General features: G+C 44.7%; 1 protein-coding gene across 1 annotated transcript in view; it reads right to left on the bottom strand.

Annotated features, from left to right (window-relative positions):
• The window catches only part of LZTS2 (leucine zipper tumor suppressor 2), a 162,481-nt gene extending 141,449 nt beyond the window's left edge, over positions 1-21,032 (bottom strand). Inside the window, exon 1 of the mRNA XM_044296927.1 lies at positions 20,888-21,032. The gene's annotated coding sequence lies outside the window, so the exon portion shown is untranslated. The remainder of the gene's footprint in view (positions 1-20,887) is intronic.
• Between the last annotated feature and the right edge of the window lie 444 nt (positions 21,033-21,476).

The following is a 21,476-nucleotide window of genomic DNA, read 5'->3' as shown; positions in this document are numbered from 1 at the left end:
GATCCATGAGCCATCTTCCCTGTGCAGTCTCATGTAAAACCACATTCAGTACAGGATCATGACATACTCTTCTCTATCATAGCTGGAATACTGAATCATTCTACCACATACAGATTCACGCCGTATGAGGATCAGTACACTGTGAATAAAATAAATGTAAATGAACGTCCTGTAGGACTGGTCCTGCCAGACTGGCCTGTTGATCTGAGCAACCTGCGCAGGGCTAATAATCTGCTATTGTCATCTGCTACAAGGCGGTTTCATGTGGAACCTCCCAGTTTATTCCCATGAATGAGTCTCCGATGAAGCAAACATATTCCTCAGACCAGGCTCACACATGGAGTAGTAATAGTTAAACCCTACAGTATGTCCAGCAGTATGTCTTACCTCAGTGCACCTAAAATGAAAAATCATTCAAATTTGAAAAAACTCTTTAGTAATTTAGGTCGGTAAGATTTTGTCATCAACTTTATGCTGACCTCCCTGAGGGGGGCATAAAATAGAGACAGAAATGCTGATTTCAGCGGTGTGTTAAAAGTAAGTGGTTGCTGAGAACCAGCATCATAATCATTGCAGCCCAGGCCTTGAAAACAGTCAAATCTACCTGAGAAGAGTCAGAGTTATTCCTAATCTCCTGCTCTCTCCCCATCTGCTGATGATTGGCAGTTCTCTCCTAGAGAGAAAGGGAGAAAACTAGGTAGAAGACGGTCAGTCATCAGCAGGTGGGCAGGAGAGCAGGAATTTATGAATAACCAGGACTCTTCTCCGGTGGCCAAGACTCTTTTCCAGGCCCAGTCTGCAATGATTGTGATGTTTGTTCTCGGCAACCACTTACTTATAACTTTTAAATGACAGGCCGCTAAAATCAACTCACCTGTCTCTACTTTATGCTGCCGTTAGTATGGGCAGCACAAAGTAGATGACAGGTTCACTTTAAGTCAGCGGCGCACAACATGGCCCAGGGGGATGCATGCATTTTATTCTGTACAGCCCTCAACCATCAGGACCCACCAGTTGTCCATGTCCTGTAGTCCGAAGGTTATACCCTAAATGTCTGATTAGCCCTTGGTAGTTGTGCAGTTTGATAAAGTGGCCCATGGACCAGAAACAAGTATGAACCAGCGTAGCCTTGCTTAGTGGTGGGGATGGGGACTTCTGTCAAAAAAGTGTATCTTTAAGCAGTGCTATGAAATAGAAAATAAAATGGAACATGTTGTCCTGTAGCAATCACTGACCTAAAACTCCTGAGCACACCGAGCTAAAACTCCTACATAAACAGGTAATTCATGGTCAGTTTACTACTGCTGTGTGAAGAAGTTATCTGAAGGGTAATCCTCATGATAATTACTAGGATAACACTATCACAGCTCTATTGTTCTCTTGTTAGACCTAGATTTTTTCTAACCGATGACCTATCCTAGGATAGCTCTTCAGTATCTAATCAGTGGGGGTGTGACACCCGGGACTCCCGCAGATCAGGCACCGGCGCTCACAGTAGTGCCACGGCCTTCGCTCATCTCTTCAAGCACAGCGCCATGTATTGTATAGCGGCTGTACTTGGTATCGCACACAGCCCCATTCACTTCAATGGGGCTAAGCTGTGCCTAGGTCATGTGACCAATGAACGTGATGTCACATGGTTTAGGCAAAGCTGCGAAAAGGCCACGGCACTAATGCAAGCATCGGTACCTTCCCGATCAGGTGATCTGCAGGGGTCGCGGGTGTTGGACCTCCACTGATCAGATACTGATGACCTATCCAGACTCATCAGTTAAAAAAATCTTGGACAACCTGTTAGGTGAGAATACCTGCTGTGCTAAAATTCCAAACAAAGAGGAAGTTCAAGAGCAAGAACAGAAAGTAGAATACATGGAGCAATTATTTTTTATTTAAAAAAGTGGTATAGAATATTCATATATTCGCAGTTAACCAAAATGATTGAAGTGTGCCTTTAAATAAACCATTCTGGCACCAATGAGGTGTTCTTCTATATATTGACCTTTCATGACCAGCTGGAGCTAACCATCTCTGCACAATGTAATCTAAGGAGTGTATATTATTTCATGTCTGCATAGTGTACTAGAATGGTTCGTCATCTGGTCACTTCACTGTAGATGATGGTTTTCAGTGACTGACAGAAAGACGATATTAGATAAGTCATGCATTAAATGCAGAGTGAGCAGATCCCTCGTTGCCAGCTGTCACTTGTTCATGAGCATCAAGAATGTGAGAGTCACTGATCACCACAGCGCAACGCTCTCCTTATACTGTTACAGTACAACAAGGGATACATCAGACCAAGACGTGTCCACAGGAGCTTGACAAGGTCCCCGGAATGACTTACATCCTTGTTGGTCCTCGTAGGCTGTGCTGAGATGTTCATAAAGGCTCCTTTGGTACAGTGTAGCTGCAAAGTGAAGGCAGGATCCAAATCTAGAATGGACTCTTTTTATATATTTTTATTTTTTTTTGGGGGGGGGGGGGGTCTACTTTAAAGCACCAGATTTATTATACTATTTAAAGGGAAACTCTGCTGAAAACTGGCACTTCCAACACTAATCATACAGTACATTATAAATTCCTACAGAATAAGTCTATAAGGGCCACCGATGATCGGAGGAACGAGCGTTCTGCAAACAGAGCAACAAACAGTTGACAAACAAACAAATACTAGTTTGTCAGCTGACCAGATCTGTTATGTGGGTATAAAGATGCGCCCTGGTTGGCAGCAAATCGCCCCATGTAATGCCTGGGGTATCTGCTGCGTACTAACATTCGCTCACCCCATTTTCTGTTTACATTGGTTGGTGTGAAGATTCTTTAAATGGGCATCAATCGACTTGTTGCTCATTTAGGCCTTGCTAAGATATGCTTTTTCACAGGCTGATGATTAACCAGTTGAGTCTTCAAGAGGACGCTCGATCCCATCAAGTCCAGTGTAAACAGGGCAAGGATCAGCCTATAAATGAGCAAATGGGGAATGTGCTGCCATCAATAGCAAACTGAATGGAGAGCAAAAATCATACTAACGATCATTCATCCCCCTTTCGGTCTGCATTGACCTCTCTTAAAAAGAGCCGATCGACTTGTTAGATCGTTCATCGGAGCTGGTTCTGGAATGAAATCGGACCGTCTAAAAGGACCCTAATCCAAATGGATAAATGTCTGCAAGCCAGTGACGTAAATAGAACTGACAGAAAATTATTTAACGGCCCGCCCCCCAGCAAACCCCCTCCTCCCATGCAACCCTCAGTCCTGCGGCTAGTCAAATTCACTCTCTCAGACGAGGTCAGGCAGTAGCTCCGTCCTATTCCTGCACATATGTACTGTATGTCATGTACTGTATAAGGGTACTTTCACACTAGCGTTAACGTTTTCCGGTATTGAGTTCCGTACTAGAGTTAGAGTATTGAGTTCAGTTTTATCCTAATGCATTCTGAATGAAAAGCAATCCGTTCAGTATGCATCAGGATGTCTTCAGTTCAGTCACTTTTACGGTATTTGGCTGGAGAAAATACAGCAGCATGCTGCGGCATTTTCTCCGGCCAAAATTCCGGAACACTTGCAGGAATGGTTCCATTGAAATGTATTAATGCCGGATCCGGTACCAATTGTTCCGGAAAAACGGATCCAGTTTTCCAGATGACACCGGAGAGACTGATCAGGTATTTCAATGCATTTGTCAAACGGATCAGCATCCGGATCCGGAAACAATTGGTATCCGTTTGCACACGGATTTCCAGATCTGACAGGCAGTTTCGGCAACGGAACTGCCTGCCGGATTACTCTAACGCTAGTGTGAAAGTACCCTAATACTGTTGAGGGGGCCCTGATAATAAAAACTTTCAGTCCACCTCCCGGCCAGGCCCCTCCTGAGCCGCTTCCCCTGCTTCCCCCAATGGGCCCCCCCCTGCTGTAAGCAGTGGACTTTAGATGAAACTCGAATGCCCAGCGACAGCCCTGACCACCAAGGGTGCCCTTTCCATTCCCAGGCTGGTGGGCTTGTTTCTTTTTAAACTGAAGAGCTGTTCAATAATGTATCAATATTGTTGAAATCTTTTGCAACTATGTAACAATAGCATTAGTATTAGCTTTGTCTGGGACATGTTTTATGGTCTCTGAGGTTTTTTTATACAGCGTTTTTTGTCCAGCCAATCCACGGCATATTTGCCGTGTTGCAAATGGATTTCCATTGGATCCCATTATAGTTATAGGCTTTCAGGTACCGTTCGGCAACGCTGGATCCAGAGAGCTCCGATAGGCTGTTCCCTACCTGAACAGCCTGCCGGATCCCTTACTGCTAGTGTGAAACTAGCCGTAGATAGCAGTCATCATCGTCCATGCTTAGCTTTGCCACACGGGATCACTAACTGCCAGACACAGGTGCTGACGCTTATCTCTGGTCAGGCACGTTAAAATCCATCCAGTCAAACCTGTGCCTTTCCTATAAAAAGTCTTCAACGTGATATCTGTGGCCTCAGGTTGATGGGACCCTATATTCTAATCATCAGCGATGATCTCAATTCCCAAAGCCCCAACAGGTGCAGAATCCTGGGACGTCTCCACGACAGGTCAAAGCATAACTCACTTCTGTTAAATGTCACTGCCATACAAATCTATGGTGATTAACCATAATGGTTATATTTTATGGGATTTATGATTGCAGTCTCGATTTATAGTTTTCACATAACGATCATGAAGTAGTACTGTGAAATAACGATGCACAGAGTCACCACGTGACCGACCTACCTATAGCCACCGTACAGAGCAACAGTCACACCATTTGACTCATAGGATATAACCTCGTTCCATAGAGAAAAACAAATAGCTGCTACCAGAATGCATCACACAACGTGACCTCCACCCATGACATAGGCTTATCTGACTACTTATTAGCTCATCTTACTTGTGAAGGTGTGTAGGCAGCGGACTTTAGGCCTGCTCTCATATAAGGGCTCATGCACATGGAAGATCCCCGTGCACAATGTCCGTATGGCTCCGTTGTGTGGATCCGTACAACCTCCAATGAATTGTGTGCGTATGGAGATATCTTCCCCTAGAAGCAATACTCTATACATAAAGAATACAACAGAATAAGGCCGCGTGCACAAACCACATTTTTTTGGGATCGGATGCAGACCCATTCATTTCAATTGGGCCACAAAAGATGCACCACGTGCTGTCCACAACCGCATGTCCGTTGCGCCATCCCACAAAAAAAAAATAGAACATACCGTATTCTTGTCCGTTTGGCAGACAATAGGCATTTTTAACATAGGATGGGACATGCGGAACGGGAAATTGCTGAATACACCCATGGCCAGTATTTGCTAATCCGTGACTTGCACGAGGACTGAACCTCCATATGAAATCAGCGACATGTGCAGATACAGTGGCCGCCTGATGGACCCCTATAGGAGGCCCATTACTGCTCCGTACCAAACATCTGCCTCATGTGAAATAAATAGGAGGTGTGAATTCAGGTTTATCACGTCTCGTACTAATACCTAATTTTATACTCCCGACACAAGTAACCAATTTCATGCCACAGAAAAAAAGGTACTATACATCATTAGGACTTACAGCCATATTAAAGGGGTTCTCCTGGCTACAAATATGGAAGACTTATCCTCAGGATAGTATACCAATAACAGATCGGTGGGAGTCTGACAACTGACACCCCCACCGGGAGTGTAAAATTAGCTATTAGTATTACACCATGCGAATAACCTGCACCAGTAAGGCTGGTTTCACACGGGCGTTGCGGATTAGGTCCGGATGCGTTCAGGGTGCGTTCAGTGAAACTCGCACTATTTTGCAAGCAAGTTCAGTCAGGTTTGTCTGCGATTGTGTTCAGTTTTTTCCGCGCGGGTGCAATGCGTTTTGATGCGTTTTTCACGCGCGTGATAAAAAAACTGAAGGTTTACAAACAACGTCTCCTAGCAACCTTCAGTGAAAAACGTATCGCACCCGCACTTGCTTGCGGATGCAATGCGTTTTTCACGCAGCCCCATTCACTTCTATGGGGCCAGGGCTGCGTGAATAACGCAGAATATAGAACATGCTGCGATTTTCAAGCATTGCAGAAGTGATGCGTGAAAAACAACGCTCATGTACACAGACCCATTGAAATGAATGGGTCAGGATTCAGTGCGGGTGCTATGCGTTCATGTCACGCATTGCACCCGCGCGGAAATCACGCTCGTGTGAAAGGGACCTAAAGGTCTGTTCACATCTCCCATGAGGCAGATGCGCCAAATGTACCGTGTCCTTAGAACCCCGATGCACCAGAATATGCCAAGAGTGTCCTTGTGGCATGCACTGAGCGGCTATGCATTGGAATATCTTTATTGTATAGGAGTTATTGTATAGTTATCTGCTACACTTTGCTATATAGAAGGACAGGGGGAAAAAACTGTATACTGTGCGCTGCCATCTCCCTGAGAACAGAAGGGACAGGCAGCTGAGCTCCAGCTACCTGATCTTTATCTTCCTCAATATCTGTCAACAGATAAGAGTCGGGAGTGTCCCATACACTAGCAGGTCATGTCGAAATCAGTGGGTTCAGATACCATACATGAAATATGCATGGCCATCTTTAGGCTCTCACGCCATCTTGCTTTCTCCTCCCGTAGGCGGTGTATATCTGGAGTATTTTCACCTCCATCATTGTATAGGCATGTCGTGACATCTGCACCCACTGACACCCATCATAAACCTCCATCATAGGCTACTTGTATAGGCATGCCGTGACATCTGTCACCCACCATAAACCTCCATCATAGGCCACCGTATAGGCATGCCGTGACATCTGTCACCCACTGACACCCATCATAAACCTCCATCATAGGCCACTGTATAGGCATGCCGTGACATCTGTCACCCACTGACACCCATCATAAACCTCCATCATAGGCCACTGTATAGGCATGCCGTGACATCTGTCACCCACTGACACCCATCATAAACCTCCATCATAGGCCACTGTATAGGCATGCCGTGACATCTGTCACCCACTGACACCCATCATAAACCTCCATCATAGGCATGCCGTGACATCTGTCACCCACTGACACCTATCATAAACCTCCATCATAGGCCACTGTATAGGCATGCCGTGACATCTGTCACCCACTGACACCCATCATAAACCTCCATCATAGGCCACTGTATAGGCATACCATGACATCTGTCACCCACTGGCACCCATTGTTTTGTAGCAGCTGGAGAACCAAAGCCATGGAGGATAAACTGTACCTTGTGATGAGACTTAAGAACACGTCAATAGACAAGTACAAAGAGATTCCCATATTTCCCATAGACCGCTGCACCTCGCTACTACAACCTGGCATTGTGCGGCAGGTTACATAATCGCTGGGTTAAGGTTGTGTTGATCGAGAATATTTTACAGTCACACCCTGAGCTGTAACACTAGGGATCTGTAAGGCGGGAGCACTTCTGTATAAATACCCTTTCAAGGCTGGATCGTCCCAGTAAAAAAATGCATTCATTATTATATGGTTATAGCTAGTACGCTCATGTCCTTCACGTGACCTGCAGGATATCCATTCGTTACAGGCATAGAGTGCTCACACCAACAGGTCAGCTTAGTACATGAGATTACATGGCAGAGCCAGATGTTGCTTCCAGGTGACCTTTGCTGAACTGCTCCTAAAATATGCAGAAGTTTCATACACAGAAATGAAATTATTTTCGGAATCGCTTGCAGGGCTGTTGCGAATAACTCCAGACCCAATGCCTTCAGTTTCCACAATACAGACAAGAGAGGGACGTGATCTATGTTCACGGATGACATCCTGTGTGCTGCTACATGTCAGCGTGCGATCTGCATCCACGGATTCAAAATACGCCTCAGGCCAAAGTACGTTCAGACAAACCAGTACACTTCTTGCAAACTCTGCCTGTGTAGTGTTTGCATTGCAAAGAGTAAAATCTGCTGCAAAAATCCTCCCAGTCTAATAACGGCCCAATAGTGCCACCAGTTAGGCTACTTTCACATCAGTGTTGTGGCATTCTGGTTTTGAGATCTGGCAGAGGATCATAAAACCGGACCAAAACAGTTCAGTTTAGGGCCAATGTCTTGTGAATGGGGTATGCTTCGTTCAGGATGGATTAGTTTTGTGACCAGACACAAAACCACTGCAAACTGCGGTTTTATGTCCGGTCATCGAAACGGAACAAATCAGATCTGTCACTAAAAACAATGTAAGTCAGTGGTGCTAGATCAGTTTTTCTGGATCCAAAAAAAAAAAAAAAAAAAAAACTGATCCGTCACCCATTGACTTGGGGTCCATTCACGTGCAATTTTGCAGAAAGGCTGCGGACCTATTCATTTTCAATGGGGCCGCAAAAGATGCAGACAGCACACCGTGTGCTGTCCGCATCCGCACTTCCGTTCCGCGGCCCCACGAAAAATAGAACATGTCCTATTCTTGTCCGCAGCCACAGACAAGAAAATTCTTCATAGTGCCGGCCATGTGCTGTCCGCAAAATGCAGAACGCACATGGCCGGTGTCCGTGTTTTGCAGATCCACAATTTGCGGACGTGTGAATAGACCCTTACATTATTTTTAGTGACTGATCCGTTTTTTTCCATTTCGACTTAACACAACCGCATCCTAAAGTAACGTAGCGGTATTAAATCAAACTAAACCACTTTGTTCTGATTTTGAGATCCTCAGTGCAGATGTGAAAGTAGCCAAGTTTATGCCGTCCTGTCTGAGGATAGCATGAAATTTGGAACAGAGACTCGGACTTCAGCACTGGGTCCATTATTTTTTTGTCACCATACACTGCATAAAATCACTGCAGCGGGAGCCGTGGCTAGAGTCCTTGTAATACAGTACAATGAAGTACTTGATATTCATGGGATGCTGGGTCCCCACGCACACTCACCTGTCGGCTGATAGACAGCTTTTTTTCCTACGCACAATATAGGGAGAAAGCGTCAAGACAGCAAAGGAAGCCCACCGCTGATGAATACGTGGACTCCTCGCTTGTGTCACTGCAGCTGATTTCATAAAAAAATAAAAAAGATCTAGCAGCAAATAGTAGATGACCCAGTGCTGGATTCTCCACCTTTGTCACTATTTTATGCTGACCTCAGACAGGACAGCATTATCCTGGTGACAGATTCCCATTCGGGACCAAGCCGATGTAAAATCTGAACCAGGAGCCTTCCCCAACAATGACATGCAATAAATGGTTCTACTATCCTCTGGCATGGTAGAGGGGGACATTGGGTCACCCAGGACCCCCGCCAATCAGTTGCTTTGAATGTGTCCATCTTTCAGTCCACAAACTGTTTACCTCCCCTCCGAGATAGGCATGATCAGTTCATCTGCTGCAGCCAATGATTGGCTTCAGGGGTGATGTGCCTCTTGTGGACATGTCACCACTGACGACAGTCATTGGCTGCAGCAGAGCATCATGCCCATGCCAGGGAAGAAGTAAACAAGCTACAGACCAGAGGAAGGACACACAGGAGCCAGTGTGCAGGACCAGAGCAGGTAAGTATGAAGCAGACTGTGGGCCCCTGTGAAAAGTTACTTAAATCAACACTTTTAATACAGAAGTCAATTGTCAACCACTGTTCATGTAAGACCTATGACCTTCCAAGGTCAGCAAAGAAAGGAAAATCCATAATATCTGATCATTAATGTCCAGCAGAGGCTCAAAGAGAATTTACGTCACCCATTCCAGTGTGAACCTATGAGATAGCTGTAAACATCTTCTATGCTACTAAGGGTCCATTCACACGTCCTGTTTTTTTTCATCCTGAAAAACGGTCCGTTTTTTGCAGATCCGTTGTTCCTGAAAATGTTTCCGTATGTCATCCGTTTTTTGCGGATCCGCAAAAAACGGAAGCATGTATGCATTTCAATAATCAAATAAAGTTGTTTGGATTTCTTTGAAAAAAAATTGAAAAAAAAAAAAAAAAAATTTGTTATGTGTTTCCAGGAACGGAATCCGCAAAAAACGGATGACATACGGAATGACATCCGAATGTCATCCGTTTTTTGCGGATCCATTGACTTTGTATTGTACCAGGATCCGATTTTTCAGGACAAGAATAGGACATGTTTTATATTTAAACGGACATGCGGAACGGAACAACGGAAACGGACAGCACACATTGTGCTGTCCGATTTTTTCCAGGACCCATTGAAAATGAATGGGTCCAGATCTGGTCCTGATCTGTTCCTGAAAAAACGGAACAGATCAGGAAAGAAAAAACGGACGTGTGAATGGACCCTAAGGCCGAGTTCATATCACAGTTTATTTTCCTGTTTTTCTGATCGTTCAGAAGAACAGAAAAATAAAGAAAAAAAAAATGGATCCTGTGAAAACACGGATCCTGAGCACCAGTTATGCATCCGGGCCATTTCCATCAGAGATCCATTATTTTAGACTGGGAAAAGAAATTCCTGCATGCAGGATCAGAAGAACGGAAAAATAAACAATGACGTGAACTCTCCCTTCTCAAATCACGGTCTGCGGTGATCCAGGCTCCTTATAACTGCATGTGTAGGTTATATGTAGATGTCATCTATAAGCTCAGGCACTGCAGGGTGGCGTTACATTCCCCGTCACAGCCGTCACTAAAGGTCCCTTTAGATGGGATGAAACAGCAGGTGGAGGAAGCGTTTTCATCCAAAGTTATTACTTTGCGAAGTTGTGCGAGACTTCGTATAATAACTTTAGGAATTAAAGGTTTTTTACAGTAATAATTTCCAAAAAGTTATTATACGAAGTCATGCACAACTTCGCAAAGTAATATCTTCGGCTCATCGGAGCCATTATAATACTGTACAGAGAGGAATCTCCGTACAGTATTAGAACCATCCGAAGTCGTTTCAATTATCTCTAGTCATCAGTATCTGATTGGCGGGGGTACTGAGTGTCAGACCTCCTCCCACCCCCGATCAGCTGTTTCAGAAGCCACCACGTTCCTGCAAGTGCCGTTGCCTTCTCAGTGCTCATCAAGTATGGTGCATTTCTAGAGTATTTCCAAAAATTTTCTATAGGACATAAAAAAATGCCAGGACACATACATGCACTAATTTAAAACGTCACCAAAACACCACGAAAAACATTATAAAAATACATTATAAACTGAATAAAATACAGGTGTTTTAAAATGTGCAGTGTTTTTTGTGAAGCCAGAAAAAACACTGTGTGAAGGGGTCCATGAAGGGAACTGCAGTGGTGGCCATGCTGTTTGTCCTTCAATTTCCATAGTTACCAAATCCACCAAGTCCCTACCGTTTCTTTTTTATACACTACAATTAGAGATAAGTGACGCTATGGAAAACTCAATTCGGTTGCTTTGCCGAATTTTGCAAAGAAATTAGCTTTGTGACAAATTACTTCATCACAAAGCGCATTTCTTTGTATGCAGCGGGGCAATGACGGGGAATGGCGATTGCGCTGCCCCCCCATCATTGAACAATATAATAACATTTGCAAAAACAGGTGCACTCTGTGGTCTTACTAAACCCTCATACTGATGTTAAAATTGAGAGATTAGCCAACATATCCTACTGTGGAGGACATGTCTGAGCCTGAGCACCGCGCCAAGGTTTCTCAAGTAGCTCGGGTCCTAACACTCACCTGCCTGTGCCATATGGGCAATACCAGGAGGTGTATAAACTCCAATTTAAATGTGCCTGCTTTCCATCCACAGGCTACATTTAGGTGCACCTGCGAGGCCTGGGCCATATCAGCTAGTCTTGAGTGGGACTCGCAGGCTCCTCCTTCCTCCCATTGCAAGCATGGCTACATGCTGGAGGTAACTGGCGAGTTGGCTATGAGTCGGTCCTCACGCTCCTGCAATTTGTCCACTGGCTCCTGGTATTGCCCATATGGCACAGGCAGGTGAGTGTTAGGACCCGAGCTACTTGAGAAACCTTGGTGCGGTGCTCGGGCTCAGACATGTCCTCCACAGTAGGATATGTTGGCTAATCTCTCAATTTTAACATTAGTATGAGGGTTTAGTAAGACTGCAGAGTGCACCTGTCTTTGCAAATGTTATTATATTGTTATATTGGTTATCACATCCACATAATTGCTATCTTGTGTAGGATGTCTATTGTGGTACTTGTGGTCCACTGCGGGCATCCTCCACCGTATGCATTTTTGGTGGGGATCGCCATTAGCAACGGGCCACAAGTTCCTGCCTGTTTAACACCACGCCAATATTTCAGTTAGCCCCCATCATTGAACCCCTCAGAGACCACATTCATCGCTGATTGTGGCATCTAAACCCTGAAAGCTTTCATTTTTATAAGTTAAAAAAAAAAAAAAAAAAGAATACCCACCTTATCCATTTGATAGCGAAGAGCTCGCCGCAGCCATCTTGATTAAAGACATGTAGTGACGTCATACGTCACCGTGCATGAGACTTTGGACGATATCTTCAATCAAGATGGCCGCGGCGGCTCATGCATGTTGTTTTTTTTGTTTTGTTTTTTTACTGCCACTTCAGGGGAAATCGATTCATTAACATAAGCGCAAGGAAATTCAGCAAATTTTTCATGAAATTCTGATCGAAGGCCACTTTGGTTCACTCAATACTAAATACAATGCAAAAAATTTCTACGCTAAGCCGTCACAATGGACATTTGTATGGGGTGAAGTGTAACCCCCTCCCACAAACTCCACAAAGACACTGGGGGGAGATTTATCAAACTGGTGTAAAGTAGAACTGGCTAAGGCTAATTTCACACTAGTGGCAGGGGACTCCGGCAGGCTGTTCCGGCGGGTGAACAGCCTGTCGGATCCATCCTGCCGCTAGTTCACATGTGTCCCCGGACTGCCGCTCCGTCCCCATTGACTATAATGGGGCGGGGGCGGAGTTCCGGCGGCAGCGCACGCCAAGAGGAAGCCGGACTAAAAGTACTGCATGCCAGAACAGCCTGCCGGAGTCCCCTGCCACTAGTGTGAAAGTACCCTCAGTTGCTTATAGCAACCAATCAGATTCCACCTTTCATTTTCCAAAGGAGCTCTGAAAAATGAAAGGTGCAATCTGATTGGTTGCTATAGGCAACTAAGCCAGTTCTACTTTACACCAGTTTCCATAGATGGGAAAGCTTAAGAGGAAGCAGCTCAAGGGTGAAACGAAATGTATGGCCAGAAAATTCAGGTTCAGGAGTGTTTCTGAATCCACTGAACGTCCCATGTTTATGGGGGAAGCCCCAAGATCAAATGGGCAGCATTTCAACTTGTCCAACGTGATTTCTTTTTTTTTTTCTCTCTTTGACATAGAGTAGCCACTTATCTCCCACATTTATAAAACCGTATCTGTTTTGTGAACCGCAAATTGTGCACCTGCAAAATATGGATATCGCCCACGTGCATCTCTCACTTTCCTTGCTCCTTATTCTAGAAATACAGATTCTAAAATGGACAAGAATAGGATATGTTATATTTGCAGAACGTTCACAGGAATGCATAGCTGTCAATTGTCCCGAATTTGGCGGGACTGTACCTGATTTTTAGAGACAGTCCCAGCAAATTCACTCCGTCTCGGGCCAAAAATGGGTGGGGCAAACAGAAATCCCCGCCCATATGTTTTTTGGTTTTTTTTTTTCTGGGCGGTTCAGGGCATTCCTGGAAGCGGGGCTTATATGCCCGAATCAAGTGAAATGTTGGCAAGTGTGTGAATGTGGATAGCAAACAGGTGACGTCCATGTGTTGTCTGCATTTTTTGTGGTCCCAAACAAATTAACGGGTCAGCGAAAACGCAGATCGGGAGTGGGCCCAAAGTTCGTTTGTGTGAACGTAGCCTAACAAAGTGGGAAGTCTGGACAAGGGTCAGACAAATGACAGTTCAGATTTCTTTCAGCTCTACTCCTCCTTTCTTCTTTAGGGATCTATAATGGGGAGCAAACAAACAAGGGCAGGACTCTACTGTCCACAATGACGACTTATTATTTTTTTTGCATATCCATGCTTTCCCATACTAATATACAGCACGTACTTGATGATGCTATTATTCTATTCAGCATCACAAATGTAAAGAATCAGCAATGAATACCGTGATGAATAGCGATGGCAAACCATCCAGCAGCGCGGCCTGAGGCAACGGTTCTCCTAATGGTTCTCCTGCATCCTGGCCGAGTCCCACTACTTTGAAAGCATTTAAAATGATGAGTGGCCAATAGCTCTGGAGCCTCAATCAGAGGACGTCAAAGGCTTAGAGATGTCCGGGGACAAAGTGGATGATAATTACCCTCGGGTTATAAAGCCGCAATAAAACACTATATACAAGTGCTGCATTAAAATGTATTCTAAACTACCAGATGGTCATAGAGCAGGATATAAAACCTCACCTGTGAGGTCGGAGGCCCTCCTGCATGACACCTAAAATATGCTGCTTTGGAACAATTTTTAGTCAAATTAGAAGGCCTCGTGTACAAAGCTATAATACCGCTCTGTACAAGCCACAAGTTGTATGGAGTCATAATACAGCACTCATAACAGTGTATGGCGCCGTACTAGTCACATACCGAGGAATGCGGAGAATATTTCCGCTAATACGGTGCTGTGGTAGAGAGTCACAGAGGCTTATTCTGAGTACAGGCTCTGTGCACACAACTGGCATTTTTTAGGGATATCTCACCCCTTTAGGGTATGTCTACATAGACAGGACCACTGAAGACTCTCCACGGCGTTGCATTACGAAGCAGCAAAATCTGCATCGAATGCTGTAGAATTCATAGTGTAAATTACACAGGTTTCACCCCTAGCACTGCAGGTGAACGGGGTCAAAGGAAGAACTCCGCAGACTAAAATCCGCACCGCAGGTCATGTTACATGCAGATTCTGGTGCACAAATTTTCTGCAGCGCATGGATAAGATTATTTAAAATCTCATCCACTTTTCTACTACTGTAAGGCCTCGTTCACATTTCCGTTTCCACGTACAGCACACGTACCCATTGGTTTTAGTGGGTCTGTTCACACATCAGTATTATTTTTACGGACCCTGGGTCAGTGATAAAATTATGGAGACAAGCACTACTTTGGTCCGTGATGTGAACCAAACACGCACTTTATAGTCTATGGGTCCGTGAAAAAACACAGACACAACATAGATTGCATCCGTGTTGTGTTCGTGTTTGGTCTGATTTTACTGACCACTGATGCTTTTGAAATTAATTTTCAGCTAAGCAGTGTCCGTGGAATATAGATGAGTGCTCATGCTCGCGACCGTTCTACGTTCCGCAAAACACGGATCCTCAAAAATAAAAAACATTACAGCTATGTGATGTCCGTGTTACATCCGTTTTTTTGTAGTTTTTTTTGCGGATCCATTGTAACAATGCCTGTTCTTGTCCGCAAAAGAGACAAGAATAGGACTTGTTCTATTTGTTTTGCAGAACGGACTTGCACCCTCCTAATCAGCCAGTCCGAGTTACACAGCACCATCTACTGTATGGTGGACGGAGCTTGTTACTGCAGCACTGCTCCCATTGAAGGGAACAGCTGATCGCTGGGAGTGCGGGGTGTACTTGTCTGCAAGGTCAACGGGTCTGCAAAAAATGAGTACGCACTAAGGACTGCATCCGTACTTTGCGGCTCCGCAATTTGCAGACTGCAAAACGAATACGGTTGTGCGCATGTTACCAACTCTCGAGGAATGTCTGCGAGGCTCCCGGCCTCCCAGAGGAGCTGCCAAATCTCCCAGGCACTTTCTCCAGGAAAGATGCCTTCCATGTACTTTAGTAGTGGCGAGATGCTACATCATTAGGCTACTTTCACATTAGCGTTTTCAATTCCGCAAATGAGATTCGTCATAGGATCAACGGAATGCACCAAAATGCCGTTTGGTTGCGTCCCCATCGCGGACAGAAAAACGCTGCAAGGGATGTGGTGGGGAGCAAGACGGATCCGTAGTGACACACAATGTAAGTCAATGGGGACGGATCCGTTTTCTCATGTCACAATAGAAAACTGATCCGTCCCCCATTGACTTTCAATGGTGTTCAAGACGGCTCCGTCATGGCTTATATAAGACATAATACAACCGGATCCGTTCATGACGGATGCATGCGGTTGTATTATTGTAATGGAAGAGTTTTTGCAGATCCAACACTATATACAGTCAGATCCACAGAGGCACGGTACGGGCACACAGCAGACAATGGCTGCTCTATTACACAGCCGCGGTCTGTAATATGGCTGTGCGCATCAGGCCTTGTTCACATTTTCCATGAACTTCATATGATAGGAATTAAACCACAGGCACGTGACACGGATTACCCAAGTATCCTCATCCCCCATATGCGTATAAACTACATGCAGCTGCTGATAGACAACAACATCCAGGACATGTGCTTATGGCCCATGTAGATCTAGGTGTGAACAAGAGTGGAGACTAACAGACTGACATAACTCTACTGCAGCCTCATTACATCTCCATTTTTTACGGACAGCACACGTAACCATTGATTTTAATGTGTTAGCTGACACATCAGTATTTTTTTACTGACCGTGGGTCAGTAAACAAATCACAGGGGTCATGCACTACTTTGACTTTGACATTGAAGTCTACAGGTCCGTGAAAATCACTAACACACCTGTGTTGTGTCCGTGTTGCGTCCGTTTTTTGCCGAAGACTAATAGGAGATTCTTTGGAAACTAATTTTTAGCTCAGCAACGTCAGTGAAGCAGGGATGACACACGGATGGCACAACACAGCAGCCCTTTACCAGGCACAGGTTAAGGGCACATACTACAGATTTAGGGCTCCTTCACACGACCGTATGTCTTTTTCAGTGTTTTGCGGGCTGTTTTTCCTGGATCCGATTTTCAGGTTTTTTGTTTCTGTAGTGTTTCCGGTTCCGTTCCGTTTTTTCCGTATGGCATATACAGTAATTACATAGAAAAAAATTGGGCTTGGCATAAAATTCTTGATAGATGGTTCAGCAAAAACGGAACGGATACGGAAGACATACGGAGTACATTCCATATGTGTTCCTTTTTTTTGCAAACCTATTGACTTGAATGGAGCAACGGAACGTGATTTGCGGGCAATAATAGGACACGTTCTATCTTTCAACGGAACGGAAAAACAAATACGGAAACTGGAATGCATACGGAGTACATTCTGTTAGTTTTTTTTTGCGGAACCATTAAAATGAATGTTTCCGTATACAGAACGCAAAAAACGTTCGTGTGAACGATCCCTTCAAACCGAGGGGTTTTCTAAGTGTTTTATACTGAAGAGCTAAGGCCATGGCCCTCACTGGTACGCCACAGCCTCTTCAAAAATGTGATCAGTGGGGGGGTGAGAGTCAGAGCCCCACCAGATACTGATGATCTACCCTACTCAATTGGTCATCGGTATCAAACACTCAGATTGTCACCTCTCCTCACATGTCTGTTTTAGGAACTACTCGCATCCTCCATGTAATAATTCTGACGCACTAATTCTTATCCCTCTATGATGTGCCATTCCTTTATTATTCCTGCAAGAAGTTAAGAAGGCATTACTAGCAGCTTTCAATGAAGGGTGTTACCAGTTGGGGGGGGTGTCCCTGCACAGTCTGACACTGGCAACACTGATTGGATAGTGTCAGACTGTGCAGGAACACATCCCCACCTGGTAACACCCAGCTGGACCTTCATTGCCAACTGCTAGCAATTCATTCATAACTTCTAGCAAGAATAATAAAAGAATGGCACATCATAGAGTCACAACAACAAAAAATGCTCCAGGACTGTTCCTACATGGGAAATGGGGTATGTCAGGAGAGGGGACGGGTCTTCTTTAAAGAAACTAATGTCATTTTGTTTACGCTGTCATTACACGTCACTGTCACCTATTCATGTGATTTACCCTGGGTTCACACCTGAGCGTTTCTGAGACGCGTGTTTTTATGCAATAGTAAACGCAAGTTTGACGCGCGTTTGTGTGATTGACTGCAGTGTTGTCCAATGAGTCTATGGCCAAAACGCGCGACAAACGCCCCAAAAAAAGCTCAAGAACTTGTTTATGCGTCGGGCGTTTTACAGCGCGTTCAAACGCGCTGTAAAACGCTCAAGTGTGAACCAGGGCCATAGGGAAGCATTGGTTTTCACGTGTTGAGCGTTTTACAGCGCGTTTGAACGCGCTGTAAAACGCTCATATGTGAACTTAGAGTTAGGCCTCTTGCACACAAACGTTTTTTTTTCCCGTTTCCGTTCCGTTTTTTGTGTTCTGTATACGGAACCATTCATTTCAATGGATCCGCAAGAAAAACGGAAGGTACTCCGTAAGCCTTCCGTTTCCGTATTTCCGTTCAAAGATAGAACATGTCCTATTATTGTCCACATAACGGACAAGGATAGTACTGTTCTATCAGGGGCCAGCTGTTCTGCAAAAAACTGAATGCACACGGACGTCATCCATATTTTGGGCAGATCCGTTTTTTATGGACCACTAAATACTGAAAAAGTCATACGGTCGTGTGCAAGAGGCCCTAGACTGATTTTCCTATGGAGGAAGGATCTGATCTGAACAAAAATCATAATAATTGACTCCACTTTGATTTACATGAAAAATCCACACTTGGTGGTCATTACTAGTCTTGAGCGAACCGAGCTTCGCACCATCGATCCGAAGCCGATTCGTTCAAAAACTGACCACTAATACGCCTTTTTACTGACGCAAACAACAGGGATTTTAGCTAAACAGCTGGCTTTAATCAATCATTATATGTTCCCAAAATGGTACATTAAATACTAGAACTTGTTCTGCAAAAAAGAAGACCTCATACAAGTACATTGATGAAAAAACTAAAAAGTTATAGTTCGTAGAATGCGATTTAAAAAAAAATATGTGCGTGGTCACGTGAGGGGTTTAAAATTAGGAATCCGAAGTTGGGTTTGGTACCGGCTGGTACCTCAGTACCAAACCCAACTTCGGAGTCAGAATTTTGAATGTTTTTAAAGATGCAGAAATAAAAACCGAATAGTCGCGCGACTTTGGGTGAAATTTGGCTCCACGAAACCAATACATTTTAATGTATTAAAAGATGCAGAAATTAATACTGAATTCATTCACCAAAGTCTCATGCGGCTTCGGGTGAAACGAAGTTTAGCTCCACGGAACCAGTACATTTTAAATGTTGTACAGAGACAGCATTCAAATCAAAGTTTTTCGGATCTACGATCCGAAGCTCGATTCGCTGAAGACTAGTCATTACGTTCCAGGTTCACGGCGGCAACTTCCTGTAGTGTATATCTGGACAGACAAAGTACATTTCTATCAGCTCAAAGCAATCAGAAGTTCCCAAAAAATGCAACGATTAGAACGAGGCTACGCGGCGACTTGGCTGCAACTAGCGTCGCACGAGAACTCGCCAGCTGCAGTGACCCCAGAAAAATAAATGCATAAATATTGGATTTCTTATAAATCTGAGGTTGCAGAGGTCACACTGTGGCACCATCCGCCTGTAAAAGGCCGCAATGCGATGCTTGCTGTGGCCCAGCCTTAGGCCTCATTCACATTTCCGCATCCATTTGATGTCCGGGGAAAATCCATCAAGATGTCCAGGATGGATCCGTGTTTGGTCCGTTCTTCACCCTTTGTGTGTCATCCATATTCCGCGGACACTGCTCAGCTGAAAAATCTATCTCCTAGCAACGGTCTGTGAAACAGGGGCAAAATATGGACCCATAGACTATAAAGGCGTGATGGATCCGTAAAAACACGCGCAAAAATAGAGCGTGCATCTGTGGTGTAAGCCCGAACCCCTGGATCAGTGGTCAGTAAAAAACAGACCAAACACTGACGATGCCCGTGTTCTGGCAGGGGGTTTTGAAAGACTTCAATGTGGTGCATGTGTACATGCGGAAAATGGAAATGTGAACGAGGCCTTAGGGCTCATGCACACAAACTTTTTTTTTTTTTTTTTTTTCCCTTCTGTTTTTTACAGGTCCATTTACTTCAATGGGGCTTGAAAAAAAACGGAAATGAGTGTGCATTCCATGTCCGTTCGGCCAAAAAAAAAATAATAGAACATGTCCTATTCTTGTCCGTTTTGCGAACAAGGACAGGCATTGTTACAATGGATCAGCGACAAAAATAAAAAGGATTCCACACGGATGTTTTTTTGTGTTTTTTTTTGCAGATCGGTGTTTCGCGGACCGCAAAATACACACGGTTGTGGGCATGAGCCCTTAGGCTGAGGGTCACATATACAGAAAATTGTAATGATGCACCGTCCGTGACCCGGCATCTGATTGTCAATGGGCTTGCGAAACGACTGCGACAGTCACAATAAATCCGACTGCGTCGGATTTTGGATCGCAGGTCACATGTGACTTTGCCACCATAGGATACAATACATGCCAGTTTAATGCAGCTGCGGCTTTTCCAGTTTCACGACTTTCTTGACACTCGCTGTCGCACGCGTTGCGGCGTTCGCGGCCACTTTCCGTGTATTTCTATCGTTGTTCACGCTCAGCACATATCCTAACTTTGTGAACTGCGAGCTGTGATACTTGAGCGCAACACGGAGACTGCCTGCTCGTACAATGCGCAGGAATTACACGCGGATTGTTTAATCTGACGCGGAAATATAATTCACTATTAGGAAAAACTATCGATAAAATAAAAAGTAATAAAACTGAAGTTGTAGAGTCCAAAAGGCAACAAAAAAAAAACTACGATTTTAATTGCAGTTACTTAAAATGACACATTCAGCTGCTGCAGAACCTCTTGGGAAAACAAGGGCCATTAATACTGAAGCCCCCACCGCTGGGGTCTCCGCTCCACAATGGGGGGGGGGGGGGGGCCGGGTCCTGCTGCATCTCATATGCAATTCATTACAGAGTCCAAGAAGAAAGTGCAGCCCCGGACCCTGCGCAGTACCTACCTGGCAGGAGGACACTTCCCGGCGCTGCAGTCCGTGCTCTGGAGCAACCACCACCCGCAGAACCTCCAGCCGAGCTCCCAGCTTCTGTCCCCAGGAGCTCACACTTCACACCGGTCTGCTGCGTAGCATCGCTGGGACAGTCACATCGGACAACCCCCTGTCTCCGCCCACTGGGTGGAGGATACGCCCCCTCCCTGTGAGCTGCTCGCCAATGCAGGGGCCCCGACAGGGACTGAGCGACGGACGACCAGAGACTGCGCCTGAGACCACAGGCCTGAGGGGGCGCTGCAGCCGTGAGCCACAATGTGGCTGGGTATATTGCACCAACCAGAACTGGTTATGATCAGTTACAATAGTTAAATTTATTGCATGCGGTTTTCCCATTTTTCATATATCTTTAACCCTTTCAGCGCATCGCCTATTTTTATTTATATATTTTTTATTTATTTTTTCATTTTCGTTTTTCCTTTCTCACCTAAGAGCCATATATAATTATTATTTTTCTCAGATTTTATTTTTTTGCAGGACTAGTATTTTTTAATGGCGCTGTTTATTTTACTATAGCTTATATCAGAAAATGAGGAAAAAA

This window comes from Bufo gargarizans, chromosome 6 (genome assembly GCF_014858855.1).
Source record: "Bufo gargarizans isolate SCDJY-AF-19 chromosome 6, ASM1485885v1, whole genome shotgun sequence".
In the NCBI taxonomy this organism is placed as follows: domain Eukaryota; kingdom Metazoa; phylum Chordata; class Amphibia; order Anura; family Bufonidae; genus Bufo; species Bufo gargarizans.
Note: the sequence above shows the minus strand (reverse complement) of the source record. Positions and strands in the feature narration are given on the sequence as shown.